A 17,773-nucleotide genomic window follows, 5' to 3' on the forward strand; every position below is an offset into this window, starting at 1 on the left:
GCATTAAAGGTGTGCACCACGACCAGCAACTAGCCTTTTCTGGTAATTAAGAATTTCATACACACATATAATGTGTTTTGATCAAGTGCTCTCCCAGTCTCTCCTCTCCAACTCTTCTTCTTCCTCCACTAGAGATATTCTCTTTCAATGTCATGTGTTCTCTTTAAGAATGAAAGCAGTTATGGAAATAATCTAAATGCCCCTCAACCGAATAATAAATAGATAAGGAAAATGTGGTACATTTACACAATGGAGTGCTACACAGCAGAAAAAAAATGACATCATGAAATTTTCAGGCAAATGGATGGAACTAGAAAACCTCGTATTGAGTGAGACCCAGGCCAAGAAAGACAAATATCATATGTACTCACTCATAAGTGGCTTTTAGACATAAAGCAAAGAAAACCAGCCTATAATTCACAATCCCAGAGAACCTAGACTACAATGAGGACACTAAGAGAGACATACATAGATCTAATCTACATGGGAAACAGCAAAAAGACAAGATATCCTGAGTAAATTGGGAGCATGGGGACCATGGGAGAGGGTTGAAGGGAAAGGGAGAGGCAGAGAGGGGAGCAGAGAAAAATGTAGAGTTCAATACAATCTATTCTAAAAAGGAAAAAAGTTTACAATATATAAAAAAGAAAGCACACAGTCCCCTTACACACACACCCTTAGTGCTGCCAGCATGCACATGGATATAGAGGCATCAATAGAGCATAGGTAGCCTCTTGGGAGCTGCATTCCTGGAGAAAACTGACTTTTCCTCTTCCAGAAGAGATCAGTGCCAATAGCTCATCCTATAGGGATGAAAAGCTCTGATCACCTCCCCTCTCCATGCTGGAATTTTGTCTGGCTTGATTTTGTGTAGCTTGTGTATGTGGTCATAGCCACTATTAATTTGTATGTGCAACTGTCCTGATGTGCCTAGAAAAACCCACTTCACTGTAGGCATTCATCGCCTCTGGCTCTTACAGTCTTTCTGCCCCCACTTCCATGATGTTCCCTGAGCCTTAAGTGTAGAGGTTGTGTTGTAGAGGTACCAACTGTCCATCAATCCTCAGTCACTTAGTCTCTGCACTTTGACCCAGTTATATATCTCTGTAGCAGCCTCTGTCTGCTGTAAAAAGAAGCTTCTTTGATGAGAAGTGTGAACTACACTTAATCTGTGGGGATAAGAATAAGCATTTAGAATACAATTGTAAGCTAGGTTGATTCAGGAAAATGGCAAAAGTAAGTTCTCCTCTACTGCCTATGATCTCTCCCAATGTGGGTAATTGACTAAGTTTACAATCCCAACATGACTTCTCTTCTAATGGGTGGGCCTTAGTACAATTAGAGAGCTGTTAGTTACCCCTAGGATATATGTACCACTATTGTACCATTAGGTAACCTAGCTAGACTAATCGCTATTGTGGTTTATAGAATTTACAATTTACAGATAGGAATATTTATTACTCTTTTCCCCAGCCTCTTGCATAGCACCTTCCCATACTATTAAGAATTATATAAGAACCCTCTGGGTGTTCACTTCTAGATTAGTACCAGCTTGATTCCACTCAGTCCTGTGTCTGAACTGTGTGCTGTATTCAGCAATAGGGTCTTACCTTCAAGTTCTGAGAGTTAACCAAGGGCAAAGGCAATAGTCTAAATATTATTTTATGGGTCTCTTGGACCACTCCCCAACTATTCAACAGAAGACTTCCTGTGTCTAGCACTGGTTTTTTTGTTTGTTTGTTTGTTTGTCTATGGCAGTGGTTCTCAACCTTCCTAACTCTGTGACCTTTTAATTAATTTCCTCATGTTGTGACAACCCCCAACCATAAAGCTATTTTGTTTCTACTTCATAACTATAATTTTGCTACTGTTATGAACTGTGATGTAAATATCTGATATGCAACCCCTAAAGAGGTCACAATCTACAGACTGAGAACTTGTGATATATGTCTGTTTAGTGTTCTGTAAGCTTGCTGATGATATGATAGTTTACATAAGCAACCCCAAAAATTCTACCAAGGATTTTCTGCAACTCATAAACACTTTCAGTGATGTAGCAGGATACAAGATTAACTCAAAAAACTCAGTAGCCTTGCTTTACACAGATGGCAAATGGACTGAGAAAGAAATCAGAGAAACATTATCCTTCACAATAGAGTAATGCTAACCAAACAAGTGGAAAATTTATATGACAAGAACTTTAAATCTTGGAAGAAAGAAATTGAAGAAGACACCAGAAAGTGGAAAGATCTCCCATGCTCTTGAGTAGGCAGAATTAACATAGTAAAAATGGCAATCTTACCAAAAGCAATCTACAGATTCAATGCAATGCCCATCAAAATCCCAGCAAAATTCTTCAAAGACCTCGAAGGAATGATATTCAACTTTGTATGGAAAGGCAAAATATCCAGGATAGCCAAAACAATCCTGTACAATAAAGAAAGGCATCACAATCCCTGACATCAAACTCTACTACAGAGCTACAGTTGTGAGAACAGGCTGATATTGGTATAAAAGCAGACAGGAGGAACAAAGAAACCAAATTGAAGTCCCAGATATCAATCCACACACCTACGAACACCTAATTTTTGACAAAGAAGCAAAAAATATCAAATGGAAAAAAGAAAACATATTTAACAAGTGGTTCTGGCATAACTGGATATCAACATGTAGAAGAATGAAAATAGACCCATATCTATCACCATGCACAAAACTCAAGTGCAAATGAGTCAAAGACCTCAACATAAAGCCAGCCACACTGAACTCTATGCTGACATAAAGTTAGCCAGCACAGTTACTCACTTGTTGTAGGTGCCCACACGTAACCATTTGGGATTTATCTTCACCTTCTGAGATTTCTGTAGGTCTTCTTATCCATATACCTGCTAAGTGTGCTGCTTCTTATCCGGAAACAGTGATCCTCAACCTGTGAGTCAAGACCCCTTTGGGGTCGAATGACCCTTTCATAGGGGTCTCCTAAGACAACCCTGCAATAAGATATTTATGTTATGATCCATAGCAGGAGCAAAATTTAAGAAGTAGCAACAAAATAATTTTATGGTTGGGGTCACCACAACATGAGGAACTGTATCAAAAGGTCCTAGCATTAGGAAGTTTGTGAGCACTGTTCTAACCGAAGAACAGCAATGGGTAATATTTCACAATGTCTCTGTCAGGCAGGTGAAAATGAGCTAACAGGACCCTGGGAAGGCTGGCCATAATCCTGCTGTGAGCTTGGAGTCAGGTCATGTAGGCTGGGTGCTGACCCTCAGGACAGGCCATGGGATTTTTATGGTGGAGGCAGCAATACTCGGACTTCTCTTCCCATGGCACAGGAGACATGGTTGTGGGAGTCAGGTATCATTCCACCCTGAACAATGAACTTCCTGTGGAGTCTTTGTTTCTGCCTTCCCTCCAGTATTTTAAGATTTGGGGACTCAAGGAAGAAGTATTCTTTCAGATATATTGAACAACAAATTTTTGTTTTTGCTTTTGAGATTCTTGTATTGATTTAGTTGGTATGCAATGTTGGTTTCACAGTGATTAGATTTAACCTTTGGGTCTCTCAGTCTTGAAACCAAAGCAATTGTCCAGAAGCCATGAACTCCACACAGCTATTCCAGTCTCTGTTATTTAATGATATGAACCGATTCCTCAGTTAGGGCTGTGACTTTGGGACTGATTTTAGCTTCGACGCTGAGTCCCTTAGCTGCAGGATCTGTATTGGTATTTACAGGAAGGATCCTGTATTTTCACATATGAGGCTATGTCTACAGTTTCTATGCTATGTCTGTGTATGGTGGGCAGAAAAAAAAATCAATGTTATACTATTGGACTGTTCTGTAGGTATCTTTCCACCCAGTCCCATCACCATTCTTCTCCTTGATCTGTGAAAGTAAATGCCAAGACCAAATGCCTGCTACATGTCGTAAAACTTTTGTTTTAGCACTGAAAGTATTTAACAAAACAGCTCATGGGTTTCCTTGAGCAATCTAATTTTGTTGCCAAGACATTTGTTTCTTTGTGTTGTCTTGTAAAAGTGATTGTCTTCTTAGAATAAAAGGTATTTTTGCAGAAACAACTACAAGGATAATAGATTACTGGCAATGTATAAAATCACAGCCAACCAAGGCATAGCTCTTCCTTATGTATCCAGCCATGGACTACAGGAAGAAATGTGACTTCAGTAGTTCCATGCATTCCAGATAATGATGGCATCCCTGGCTGTCAGTCCCAGCCTTCCCCATGTAAGAGGCCCTGTCAGACCCTTCCTAATTCAGTTTCTTTGTAACTCTAGACTCTTCACTATCATTGCCTCCTTACCCTTGGATCATGTTCAAGAAATTTGATGAAATAGAAAATCTGCCCAACTGCATCCAATTGACAACCTTGATTATTAAAGGATACTAAAACCAATTGATAGAGCAATTTCTGGTATTGAATCATGGCTTAATCAAATCATGCCTGAGAAGATACTGTGAAAATTGCTGGATGCCATGAACACATAGAAATCCTTAGAGTAAATGGAGAATGACCTTGTTTACACAGAGAGAAGAGCCTTTTTATCCAACCCTAAGGTTATTTCAAAAATATCCTCTCATCTTGCCATATCAACAGGTTGATATAAAGGGGCCATCAAATTTGCACTCAGGGGAGCAAATATCGTGTGTCCAGGCTTAACTTCCAGAGCTAAACTTTACCCTGATGTTGTAGATCCTATGGTTGCAATTATGACATAAGATAAACAACTCACCAATTTATGTGTTGGAGTCATGGAGATGTCTGTAGAAGATAGTCAGGAAGTCAACAGAGGAATTGGTATTAGAAATATTCATGTTTTAAATTTTTATTCATTCTTTGTAGCTTGCACATCATACATCAAGATCCTATTCATCTCCCTGATCCTTTGTTCCCTCTGCCCTTGCAACACCCCGAAAATAAAATAAAATTTAAGAGAAAGCATGTCATCATGGAAGATGTAATTGTGACACAGGGGAAAATTCCATTATTTAAATGATGGGCTGTGACATATGAAAACATATAAATGAACCTCAAAAGAGTGTGTTTGGAATAAATACGAATATTGTGCCATATCTGTGTTTGTGTCTGTGTGTGACCACATAAAAACAATGCCTCTGTTGTTAAACTGAATAAATATGTTTTGGGATGTTTAAAAGAATCCTATGCAGTGACAGCCAGAGGGTGCTAAAGAGCTTCAGATAGTCACACTTAGATCAAAATTGTCTTTCTTTCTTTGCACATTATTATGTTATGCTATATTATATTATATTATATTATAGTCTTCATATGCAAGTATGAGCACATATGGAAATCTGAGGATAATTTGTCGAGACTCAGTTACCTCCTTCTACTATGAGTTCTGGGGATTGAACTTGGGTCATCCGGCCTATCAGCAAGTGCCTTTAACCTGCTGAGCCACCCTGCCAGCCCAGAAATTGTCTCTTTCTTAAAACTGGAAATGCTTCAGGTAATACCTCCACATAAGAAGAGTTTTGAGGGGTTATTTCAGGAAGACTATGATGTATATCTGGATATGGGGTAGATGGTTAGAAGTCATCTGCTCAATGTAATTGTGAGGCAGAAGAGTGATGGCCAAGGCTCCACAGATATCCTGGAATCAAAAGAAGACACAAGCAGCATGGTCCTAATTCTGAGTCCTTCTGGTATAAAATCGCAGCTTCCTGGTCATTGGGAATGTTTCTGACACTCCGCTACCTGAGCTTATATGTCAAAATAAAGGAGGCAAGTCAGGTTCACATCATTCTTGGCATTGCCTGTTCCTTCAGTTCACCACATGCTTCTGACTGTGTATGATTTCTAGGCTACTACAATTATATATCCCTTGTGTAGCTTGGCATTGTTGGCACAGTGTGCACCAGTGATGTTTAATAACAAGGTACTAGAGCACCAGTCTCGGGGAAAATTGCCATCTACTTTACCCTCCTGAGAAAACTCTGACTTTCTGGTCATTGAAACATCACACACTGCTGCAGAGAAAGAGACTGTGGCAGCTTGGCCTGCCTGCGCATGCCAGCTGCATAGCTGAACATGACTCTCTCTCTCTGGGATTTCAGGTCAACTTTGGATGCATGTCAGCAGGTCTATATTCGTCATATTGCCCAGGGGAACCCACGCTGATAGGTCTTACTCCCTGCCCAAGGGGTTCTTCAGTCCAAAAGAAAAAATCTGAAGACACTCTGGCTTGGAGGCAGAAAGCCCAACAGGAGACCACTGCAAGCATGTAGGCCTGAGTCAGCTGTGCATGGGTCAGGCTGATGACAGAGGAATTCAAGCAGTAGAAGACATAACTCGATGTTTGAGCCAAGATTCCCACTTTCTTTGGTTCTCCTGGAGCAGATGGTCCTTTACATTATTTGTCTCATACTAAGAAATGGTTGGCCCATTCAGCTAGCTCCCATTACAAAGGCTCACCCCAGCTTGGAAGATCACAGAGACCTTTGCTGAGCTTTGGTGAATAGAGATTGTGACTAGTGTCTCTTCCCAACTCAAGAGCAGCAAGAACATATGGATGAATGAATACATGGATAAAGGGGAAAAGGGATGATTTGTGTTTCTCACAATAACATGATGTTTAGAATGGGAGAGATAATGAAGAATGTTAGAAGTTGCTTGTATTTGTGTGGTCCAAGTCATGGGTCCTTCCTACTTTATATTCATAGCTCTGAGGTAAATAAGAAGAAAAGGAGAAGTTATGAAAAAGCATTTTGCATGCATGGAATAAACAGTTTGCTGTCTCTTCCACTCTTTAGGGCATCTACATCAGTGGTTCTCAACCTGGGGGTCACAACCTCCTTGGAGGTTAAAACAACTCTTTCACAGGGGTCTCATACCAGATTTCCTGCATATCAGATATTTACATTATGATTCATAGCAGAAGCAAAGTTGCAGTTATGAAGGAGCAATGAGAATAATTTCATGGTCTCCACAATAATGAAGAACTGTATTAAAGGGTCACAGCACTAGGAAGTTTTAGAATCACTGTACTACATGAAGAGAAATGGTGTGGAATAATTGTCTGTATTCTGTCAATCATGTTTTAAATAAATGCTGATTGGCCAGGCAGGATGTATAGGTGGGAAAATCAGACAGAAACTAGAGGTGGTGCAATGAGAACAGGAGAATGCTGGGAAGGAGGAAGCCCATTCCTCCCCATTCCTGCCCAGATCACTGAAGAAACAAGATATGACCTGCCCTGCTGAGAAAGGTACCGAGACATGTGGCTAACATAGATAAGAACAATGGGTTAATATAAGCTACAAGAGTTCATAAGTAGCCTGAGCTAATGGGCCAATTGTTTTATAACTTACGGAGATCTCTGTGTGATTTTCTTTGGGGCTAAACAGCTGAGGGATCTGGGCAGGACAGAAACTCCAGTACCCCGGCCATCATGTTACAGAATGGTGCCCAACCTCATGCTACAGAGAAAACCTTAGAACATGATGTCCCCACATCTCACTTTGGGTAGAAATAATAAAGAATGGATAATGTGGCTCTTTTTTTCTCTGCTATGGTTCTCTGGATCTTCTATCTGTCATCATGAAAGATTTGGAAAGGGATCCTACGTCTCAGTACCTTCAGCTGTGGTCTGTAGTATGGTAACCAGTATATCCTTCTTAACATTTAATGGACCTTCTTTAAAATGAAATGCAGTTAACATTACTTAAAATTATGTCAGATCCAAGCCAATTTTCTTGATGACATGAGCTCCCTTTCAAGTATTCAGGATCTACCTGTAGGTAGCAACTTCATCATCAGACTCTATCTGAATTTTGCTGATCATATAGCAGTGAGGGATTCCAAGGACAGATACACATGTCTAGGACATAATGATTTCTGTCGATGCATGATGCAGAAGAATTGTCTGTATTCTGTCAATCATGTTTTAAATAAATGCTGATTGGCCAGACAGGAGATGTAGACGGGGAAACCAGACAGGGAATGGAAATGATGCAAGGAGAGCAGGAGAATTCTGGGGAGGAGGAAGTTGATTCCTCCCACTCCTGTCCAGATCACCGAAGCAGCAGGATGTGAGCTACCCCACTGAAAAAGATACTGAGCCACATGGCTAAAATAGATCAGAATAATGTGTTAATCAAGATGTGAGAGTTAGCTAATAAGGAGCCTGACCTAATGGACCAATCAGCTTTATAACTTACGAAGTCCTCTGTGTTATTTTCTTAGGGGCTAAACAGCTGGGGGGACTGGGCAGGACAGAAAACCCCCAACAAGCAGGCCCTTCGTGTTACAGAATGGCGCCCACGTGGATAACTGCATCCACAAAAAGCCTGAGAAAGCTTTAAAAAGACTAGAGTAAAGCATTTCAGTTTTCAGCCGTAGCAGGAAAAAAGCTGCACTATTTTAAAATGCCAGTTTTCTGGGCCATCCTGCCAGGGAAAACTCTGACTCTTTCAAGCACGCTGTCCCAATGGATACAATGTTGCAGCTTGCTTCCTGGCAAGGACCTTAAAACGCCATAGGAGGTTTTAACTGTTGTCTTCTCCATATTCCTTAACAAATTAAAGACCCACATGGTCAGAAAGAGAGAGGTATACAATAAAGAGAGATTAAAAATAAATAAATAAATAAACCTCTTAATGGTTTAAAGTCCTTAGAAATAAAAAGAAAGAAAGAAAGGAAGGAAGGAAGGAAGGAAGGAAGGAAGGAAGGAAGGAAGGAAGGAAGAAAGAAAGAAAGAAAGAAAGAAAGAAAGAAAGAAAGAAAGAAAGAAAGAAAGAAAGAGAGTAGTTGGGTGTGGCAGTACACACCTTTAATCCCAGCACTGGGGAGGCAGAGATAGACGGATCTCTGAGAGTTCAAGGACAGCCTGGTTTACAGAGGGAGTTCCAGGACAAAGATATGCAGAGAACCTGTCTCAAAAAGCCAAAAGTTAAAAGTAAAAATTAAAAAATAGAGGTTAAAATAAAGCCATGTAAAGATGGAAAATACACAGAGAATCTTGATACTGTATGCTATTATGCTCTCTTTGAATTGTTTAAATGCTGAGGAAGGAGCAACAGCTGCTAAAAAATATATGCTTATAAATGCTACAGAATTAATCCAAGATAGGTATTTTAAAAATACCTTGGCTTCAAAATTGAAGTCAAAAGTTATGTTACTTTGGAGAAGAGATTTTGCTTTTGTTTCCACAGAAAATGAGAGGCTCTGGATTTATTCAGAGTTAAGAAAAATCATCTTTGGCCAAGGGAGACCACCTAAGCAATCTCCTGTAGGAAGAGATGGCCCAGGTATCTGAGTTCTTTATTCAGAACAGGTTCAAGACTGCTACCTGAGATGATCAAGACTCACAGGACTTGGTCATAACTCTAGATTTTCTTTAGGTCCCCATAAGATTATCAGCTCCCCCAATCAGCTGGAAGTAGTCTGGAATACTACGCCCACATTCCCAAAAAATGGACTATGGATATTTTCCTTTTTCTTTTTTAAAAAAGAGGGGGAAATGATGTGGGAGAATTGTCTGTATTCTGTCAATCATGTTTTAAATAAACACTGATTGGCCAGACAGGAGATGTAGACGGGGAAACCAGACAGGGAATGGAAATGATGCAAGGAGAGCAGGAGAATTCTGGGGAGGAGGAAGTTGATTCCTCCCACTCCTGTCCAGATCACTGAAGCAGCAGGATGTGAGCTGCCCCACTGAAAAAGGTACTGAGCCACATGGCTAACATAGATCAGAAAAATGGGTAAATCAAGATGTAAGAATTAGCTAATAAGGAGCCTGACCTAATGGGCCAATCAGCTTTATAACTTATGGAGTCCTTTGTGTGATTTTTCTCTGAGACTAAACAGCTGGTGAGCCAGGAAGGACAGAAAAACCCCCAACAAACAGTCCCCCTCATGTTACAGATGCAGCCCACCCCACCCATGCATATGCTTAATAAAATATTAGAATATGACAAATGCCCACTTGTCCCTTTCTATCCCTCCTAGATTCCAGTTGACTCAGATGTGTCAAGCTTCTTCTGTAAGGCAACACAATATTTTTGGTTTCAAGGTCCACATTTGCTGTCTGTTGCTCTGCTTTCCCTCTTATGTAAAGCCACTTTTTCCACCTGAACGCTCACGTTGTTGCCCAGGTTGATCTCAGACTCCTAGTCTCAAGTGATCTTCCTGCCTCGCCCTTATCAGAACTACAGGAGGAATGTGCCTGTATACCCAGCTAGCCAGTATTTGGCAAGGATAAAACCATTCTGAGTTCCTGAGACAAAGGCATCCCACAGATAGAATCGTCATGCAAGCCACAGGGCAGTGCAATAATGTTTTGATGGGTGTGTATAGAGAAGTTATGCTGCCTAGAATTTCATTTACTAATAATAAAGGGGATATTTGTGTGTTGTAGAGAGGGCGTGGTGGTCAGGTACAAGGTGGAAACTCTGACCCCTATCCTAAGACCCCTATGCCGGCTCCAGCTGACTCCCACAAAAGAGACTGTTGAAAAGGACTCTGGAGAAGGGTAGGGGCTGTGGAATGACAGGGACGGAATGTCTCATCTTGACACAGCTGCCTGGCCACTTGTTTTGTTCTGAGAACAACGAATGAAGCCAGCGCCATTCTCACCTTGTTCTCTGTTTCCCCATTTTCCCTCTGCAGCCCTTCTATCAGGGTGAAAAGTTGTTCTCTAGTCTCCAGGCTGAGCATGCTAGTGCTGTTCTCTGTGTCTGCAGGTAAAATTTGCAGGAATTTCTCTGTCACTAACAGCGCCAGGATCTGTTCCACAGACCATATCTGTGGCTTCAGCCATTGATAGCAAAGCCCCCAGAGCTGGCAGAAGGCATCTCGAGGCCCGGCTGCTTCTTCATACTGGAACTGACTGAAGCACCGGTGGAAGGCTTCCCAGGGTGTGTCACGCTCTTGAGGCTGAGGGTCCTGGTGGCACGATGAGGGGGCCTGAATGGCTGATTTCCTGGGTGCAGCCGTTGTGTATGCTGATTGGCTGCTTACAGCTTATCTTGGGCCTGCGGTCTCAGGTCTCAGCTATTTTGCTGGACGTTCACCAGGGAAGCCACCTGTAACAGAGGAGGGGACTCGGTGACAAAGGAGACACAGCAGTGGTGACAAGAGTGTTCATTGGGTGCCCTGCTTTTCAGAGTCTAACAAAAGGCACCAACACTTCTCAGAAACATACTTTTATATGTTCATATCTAATATATACATGTCCAACTCTACACCCAGCTGCCAAAACTTTATAAAATGTCCACCCCTCCACAGACTCCCCGGGCCTGTCTTTTCCCTAGGTTAGCCACTGGCCCTGTGTGGCTACTGAAGTGGGCATTAGTGGAAGCTGTAGGGTCTGTTCCTAGCCACATTCTCCTGCTCCGTGAGCATCATTGAAGAGCCCTGCCTGCTATTAGGAATCTCAGCTGGAGTGTTTGCCTGGGTCCTGGGAAGGGACTCTCTCCTCAAGAAGTTCAGGTCTCTATCACCACTCCTGGTGAAATAACATTAGCTGTGTGTTTCTGAATTCAGAGACACTCCAAAAGACTGGAAGAGTAATACCTATGATCCCCCTTAAAAACCCTCAAAAGTCTCTCTAGTCTTGAGTCCCCTTAATAGCCTTCACTCTGAGTGACCAGTGCTGGAGTGTGCTCCTCAGACTTCTCACCACAGGCTGCTGGGAAACCCCGGGGCCGCCACAGGTGCCTACTTGTGCAGTAGCCTTCTATCCTAGTTAGATGTCTATTGGTGTGCTACACTTCATAACCAACCCACCTGGGGAGGAAAGCACTCATTTCTTCATACAGCTTGAAGTATATCATCAAGGATCACCAAGGCAGGAAGTCAAGACAGAAGCTTGAAGCAGAAACCCCAAAGGAAGATGCTTATTGAAATGCTGTAACCTGAAATTATAAGCCAAACAAACCCTTTCCTCCCCCAAGTTGCTTTTTTTCAAATTTACTTTTTGAGACGGGATTTTTCAGTGTGACCACTCTGACTATCGTGAAACTCATTCTGTAGATCAGGCTGACCTCGAACTCACAGAGATCCACCTGCCTCTGATTCTTGAGTGCTGGGATTAAATAAAAGGCATGTGCTGCTACTGTCTGGCCCCAAGTTGCTTTTGCCAGAGTATTTTATCGCAGCAACAAGATGAGACTAGAAGAGATTACCATCTCTACTTAGAAGAATGTGTTCTGCATTATGGAAACTCCACAAAGACTAAATGGTATCTAGCATACAAAGTTACCCCTTATAGTGCCCTTGGCCTGCAGTTTAAAACTTCAACCATTTGATCCCACTTCCTTAAATCTCTCAATTTTACAAAAGCCCTTTGGGTCTAGAGAGATGGCTCAGCGATTAATAGCCCAGGTTGATCATCCAGAAGACCTGGGTTTTACTCCCAGTACCCACATAGTGACACACAACTGCTTATAACTCCAGATGCAAGGGTTGTAACATCTTCTGGCCTCCACAGGCACCAGGCATGCATATGGTGCACAGTCTTACATGTAACAAAATACAAATAGACTCAAAATAATAACAATACTTTAAAAACTTCACTGGCTTGAAGGTATATGATGGACTTTGAAAATGAGGTCTTCATTTTTTGGTTCAGCTAGTTTTTCAAATAAAGTCATCTTACGTACCACAACACCTTGACTTAGTTGGTCTATCATGCATCCAGCAGCTGCATTGGAATCCAATACCAACCATTTCCCTAAATGGACACTTACCATGTGGCCTTGTCTGACTTGGTTCAATGGCCTGAGACTCACAGTTTCCGTTTCTCCTTGGCACAAAGGGAATAACACCACTATCCAGTTTCTAATATCTGCAGGACATGTGTGTAGTGATATTTGTTTGTAATCTAACAAATAAGCTTGCCTGAAAAGCTTGCATGAAGATCAAAGTGCATAGCTAAGTCACTAGTTAGCCATAGAGGCCAGGCAGTGGTGGGCCACACCTTTAGTGCCAGGACTCGGGAGACAGAGGCAGCTGGATCTCTGTGAGCTGAAGGCCACCCTGGGCTACACAAGATTAAATCTGTCTAAAAGAGAAATAGAGCTCACACAAAGGTGATCCCAGCACTAGGGAGGTGGAGACAGGAGTGATATGGCTAGGCAGAGAAAGCAATGTATAGTGGGAGAAGACAGGAACTCAGCGCAGTCTGAGGATTCAGTCTGAGGATGCAGTCTGAGGGTTTGTAGAGACAGCATTCAGTCTGAGGTTTCACAGAGACAGGATCGTCCCTTCATTCTGAGCATTGGTAGAGGAGTTCATATCTCACCGCTCTGCTTCTCTGATCTATCAGCTTTCACCCCCTAATATCTGACTCTGAATTTTTATTATTAAGACCAACTAGAATTTATACAACACATGTGGAATGGTATCTGCACCTAGCTGAACTCAGCAACTGTCCTTTATGCAGGGCACATAATTCAGGGTTTCTCCTGCTGCAGTACATTTATCTACTAAGACAGCTACTTGGAAAGTGTACTGATTAACTTTCATCATTAACTGGACAAAAACCAGTCACCAGGTAAAAGGCAACCTCAGTTGAGGGATTGCCTAGATCTAATTGACCTGTAGGTGTGTCTGTGGGGTGTTGTCTTGATGTTGTTTAATATAGGAGGACCCAGGCCACTCTGTTTGGTACCATCCCCTAGGCAGGTGGGCCTGGGATCTGTTTTCAAGAAGCACACCAATTGGTTATCATGTTGAACAGCCATGAAAACACATACACAAGTAAACATTATCTATACTGAATCGGTTTAATTTAAAATTGTAAAGAAATAGTTATTTATTGGCATGCAGTTGAAACAAGCATAAATTTTATCTATACCCGGATCCCCCAATTTACAACAACATCTTGCAAAACTTGAGAGTGATAGTCTAGTTTGGGTCCCGAGAAGGGCACTGTCCATATCCAGAATGTTATCCCCACAGTTGCTCACTTACAGTTTCCCCCAACACATTCCAAGCCACCTCTATTCCTCTATCTGCCACATGCACTCATCACTGATGAACCTCTCTCTCTCTCTCTCTCTCTCTCCCTCCCTCCCTCCCTCCCTCCCTCCCTCCCTCCCTCCCTCCCTCCCTCCCTCCCTCTCTCTCTCTCTCTCTCTCTCTCTCTCTCTCTCTCTCTCTCCATGTCTGTAAAGCTGTCACTTGAAGACTATTTTAGCTTTTGTTTGGCAGTGCTAAGCAAAGGCTTTAGACATGGCATCGTGGAAAGGTGCCCTTTTACAGCTGGCACCGTTTCCACTTTAAATCATGCGGAGAGACTCATGCAAGTTCTCCTGTGTAACAATGTTGTCCTCTGGCCTCCACACACATGAATGAATGTGGTTTATAAACTACAAAAGTAAATGCGGTCTTTCTTCCCCGGTGAACCCTGGAGCGGAGGAGATTTGTTCTCAGCTCTCTGGTCCTCGCTCGTCTCCTTGCCCTTCTGCTACTCCCTCAGCTTCACCTCTTTCCCCTTTCCCTCATAGTTAGGCTGTGACTGAGCATTTCCAGCCAGTGGCCAGGCCACAGGACTATTCAAACATGTTCCACCCACTGTCCCTCAGTGTGACAGGCACCTCTGAAGACAGATTAGAACCTGCATTTCGTCACTGCACAATCAGAGCGTGGACAGATAGAGGGCAGGAATGGAAAAGGACCAGAGGGGTTGTTGTGATGTATGACAAGGATCCAGAAGAGAACAGGCTAAGTGGGGAAAGGCTAACTCCCAGTGGGACGTAGGCAGGAAAAGACACAGTAAGAAGTGGAGACATGTTCTACACTGGGAAATATTTGGAAAATGAGGAAGCTTCTCCAACTCTTTTTAAAGGTCAGTCTTCACTATATAGCCTAGGCTGGCATGGAATAGTATTCACCTACCTCAGCATCTGTAATGCCACACCAACATGTTCAGCTTTTAAATGTCTCTTTAAACAAATGGAGAGATGTTTGGAATTTGTTTCCACTACCTTCTCCTCCCTGCCACCTCCTCCCCTTCCCATGTCTGTTCTCTGCCCCTATATCCTCCCAAATTCACTCCACCTCTCTTTAACCATTGTTATATATAGATGTGAATGAATAAACATAAATATTTTTTATTTATTTATGTTAAATATTTATGTTAAACATAAATAAATGTCACTTATTTTTTTGTTCTTATCTTTTTAACATAATTTTAAAAATCGACTCTTTGGAGATTTCTCATCATGCACCCCAGTACCACTCATTTCCCAGTCTTCCATGTTCAGCCTCCACCCTTGTAGCCTCCTCCCAAAAGAAAAGAAAGCCCCACTGTGCTCCTTCACTGTAACATGAGGGGGCCTATTTGTTTATTGGGGTTTTCTGTCCCACCCGGCCCCCAGGCTATTTAGTCCCAGAGAAAAATCACACTGAGATATCTCTATAAGTTATAATACTGATTGGCCCATTAGGTCAGACTTCTTACTGGCTAACTCTCCCTGCCCACCTCTGTCTCTCTGTCACACATACGTTTGGTGTAGTGAAATATGACTAAGCACCTCCCCTTGTATTAAGTCTGAGCAAGGCAGCCCTGTATGAGGTCCCAAAAGCCAGTAAGCATCAGAGATAGCCCCTGCTCTCACTATTAGGAGTCCCACAATAATACAAAGCTAACAACTGTCAAGTATATGCAGGCTCCCTGGTTGCTGGTTTAGTCTCTGTGAGCATCTATGTGCCCAGCTTATTTGAGTCTGTGGGTTTTCTTGTAACATCCTTGAACTCTCGGGCTCCTACAATCTTTCCTTCCCCTCTTCCACGGAATTCTCCAAGCTCTGCCTGATATTTGGCTGTGGGTTTCTGCACCTGTTTCCATCAGTTGCTGGATGAAGCCTCTCTGACGACAATTGGGCTAGTCACCAATCTATGTGTATAGTGGCCAGCAAGGGGTAGAGCCAGATCTCGCAGAGCCATTGAGGGTCGGAGAATTTGTCCTTTCTTGATTCCCAATTTCTTACTCAATTCTCATTCTGAATTTCTCAGGGTGGGTAAGATTTATTTAACAGATAGAACTTTTTGAATGGGAGTCATTGTACCAATGCTCATGATTATGGGCTCAATGTCCTTTGGTCAAAGGAATTCTTTCCCATGCATTATGATCTGAATAGGTTTGATTAACATGACACAGCTAATGTCATGACACTTCTCTGGGAATAATGATCAACTCTAGATGGCATGTATTCTGAAATCCCAACCCAGCTTTGCTTTGCTCTCATCAAGGCAGTCTGTTGGGTTTTACAGTGGGATACAATGGATATCCCTCTAAAATGGCTACTGAGGAGAGTCTTTGGTATTGAATGGCTGTGTGCTGCAGAGTTATACATACATAATTACTTTTCAGACTAATAGTGGAAGAGACATGATGTGCAATGCAACACTCCTATCCTCATTTAATCTGACATCTCACAAGAGGAATATCAAGATGGATACAATATCCTGCCCAATAGAACCCAAGAAAATCAAGTCAAGAAACACATAATGCGCCAAAAACAGTTGCAATGGGGACTAGTTTAATGATTCAAACATGAGAGTGTCTTGTAATTCTGCTTCTTTTTAAAGCATGTATTTCAAGTAGTCATAAGTAACTACTAATTTTAGCAAAGAACACTCTACCCTGGAAGGGTACTTATGTTATAGTCCAAACCCATTCAAACAAGTCCATATCGTTTCTGGGCCGCCCCAGCTGCCTGTCAATCAAATAAATCAGTATATTATTAGATTTGTTGGGGCCTTTTAAGTCTGTGGACGAGTCTGGCTCCTTGATTGGTTCTGGTGGGCTGGGACTGGCTTCAGACTTTTCTTTATCCATGACTGATGTTATCCAATAGCCTCAGAACAACCAAGAAAGCCTGAAAAATATAAGACCACATAATGCAGTAAATTCAGATGCTTCTTTATTACTACCGCCTCCCTGTTTTTGTCTATCTGTCTCTAACACATAGTAACTAGTCAAATAAGGTTGCTTTGAGACACAGACTGATTTCCAATGGCCATCTTATCAAATTTCGCATTATTGTATCTCAAATGATAATAACTTTTATCCTGTCATATACATTGATCTATGTTTGCAAACTCTGTTCCATTCTATTAAAACATTTTCAATTCCTATTTATTTTTTAAAGACTGTGTGTGTGTGTGTGTGTGTGTGTGTGTGTGTGTGTGTGTGTGTGTGTGTGTCAGTGTGTGAGCCAGATTGCTTGTGGAGGTCATGGGACAACCACCATGTGGGTTCTGGGGATTGAACTCAGGTCATCAGTCTTTGCACCAAGCAACTGATTAAGTCATATTGCTAAGCCTCAATTCCTGTTTCTTTTCCCAAATAAAACCTTCTTGCCACATTCTAAACTGCCACACTTCCCTTTATTCCAAGCTATAGAAAAGAAGAGTAATGTCTGCCTTGTTCTCTGCATCTATCAGGGACAAAGTTACAGAGAAACCAGTACAAGAGTCTCAGGAAGAAAGGCATGGAATTTCCAAGATTCCACTGACTCATTTGGTTGCCATGTAGAGGAAAAGGGGAAGGTCGACTGAGGAATCAGGACACAGACGTCAACTGTACCAAAGCCAGATGTCCTGAGTGCAGAGACCTGGATACTGACACAGGAAGACATAGTCCAGACATTTCATGGCCCCCATGCCTTGGGCTCATTTTACAGGTCCATTTCTCTTATCAGTTCCAACACAAAACTATGCCCTCCCTTCCCTGTAGCCAGCATGGTAAGGACATGGTCAGCAGCTGAGCTTGAGGAAGGAA

At 42.1% G+C, this 17,773-nt stretch overlaps 1 pseudogene; it reads left to right on the forward strand.

The window, feature by feature from the left end:
• Window positions 1-4,332: 4,332 nt before the first annotated feature.
• On the forward strand, window positions 4,333-5,048 carry LOC146889233 (malignant T-cell-amplified sequence 1-like; annotated as a pseudogene).
• Window positions 5,049-17,773: the final 12,725 nt, after the last annotated feature.

The sequence above is a fragment of the Myodes glareolus genome, chromosome X, assembly GCF_982192425.1.
Source record: "Myodes glareolus chromosome X, mMyoGla1.1, whole genome shotgun sequence".
Lineage (NCBI taxonomy): Eukaryota > Metazoa > Chordata > Mammalia > Rodentia > Cricetidae > Myodes > Myodes glareolus.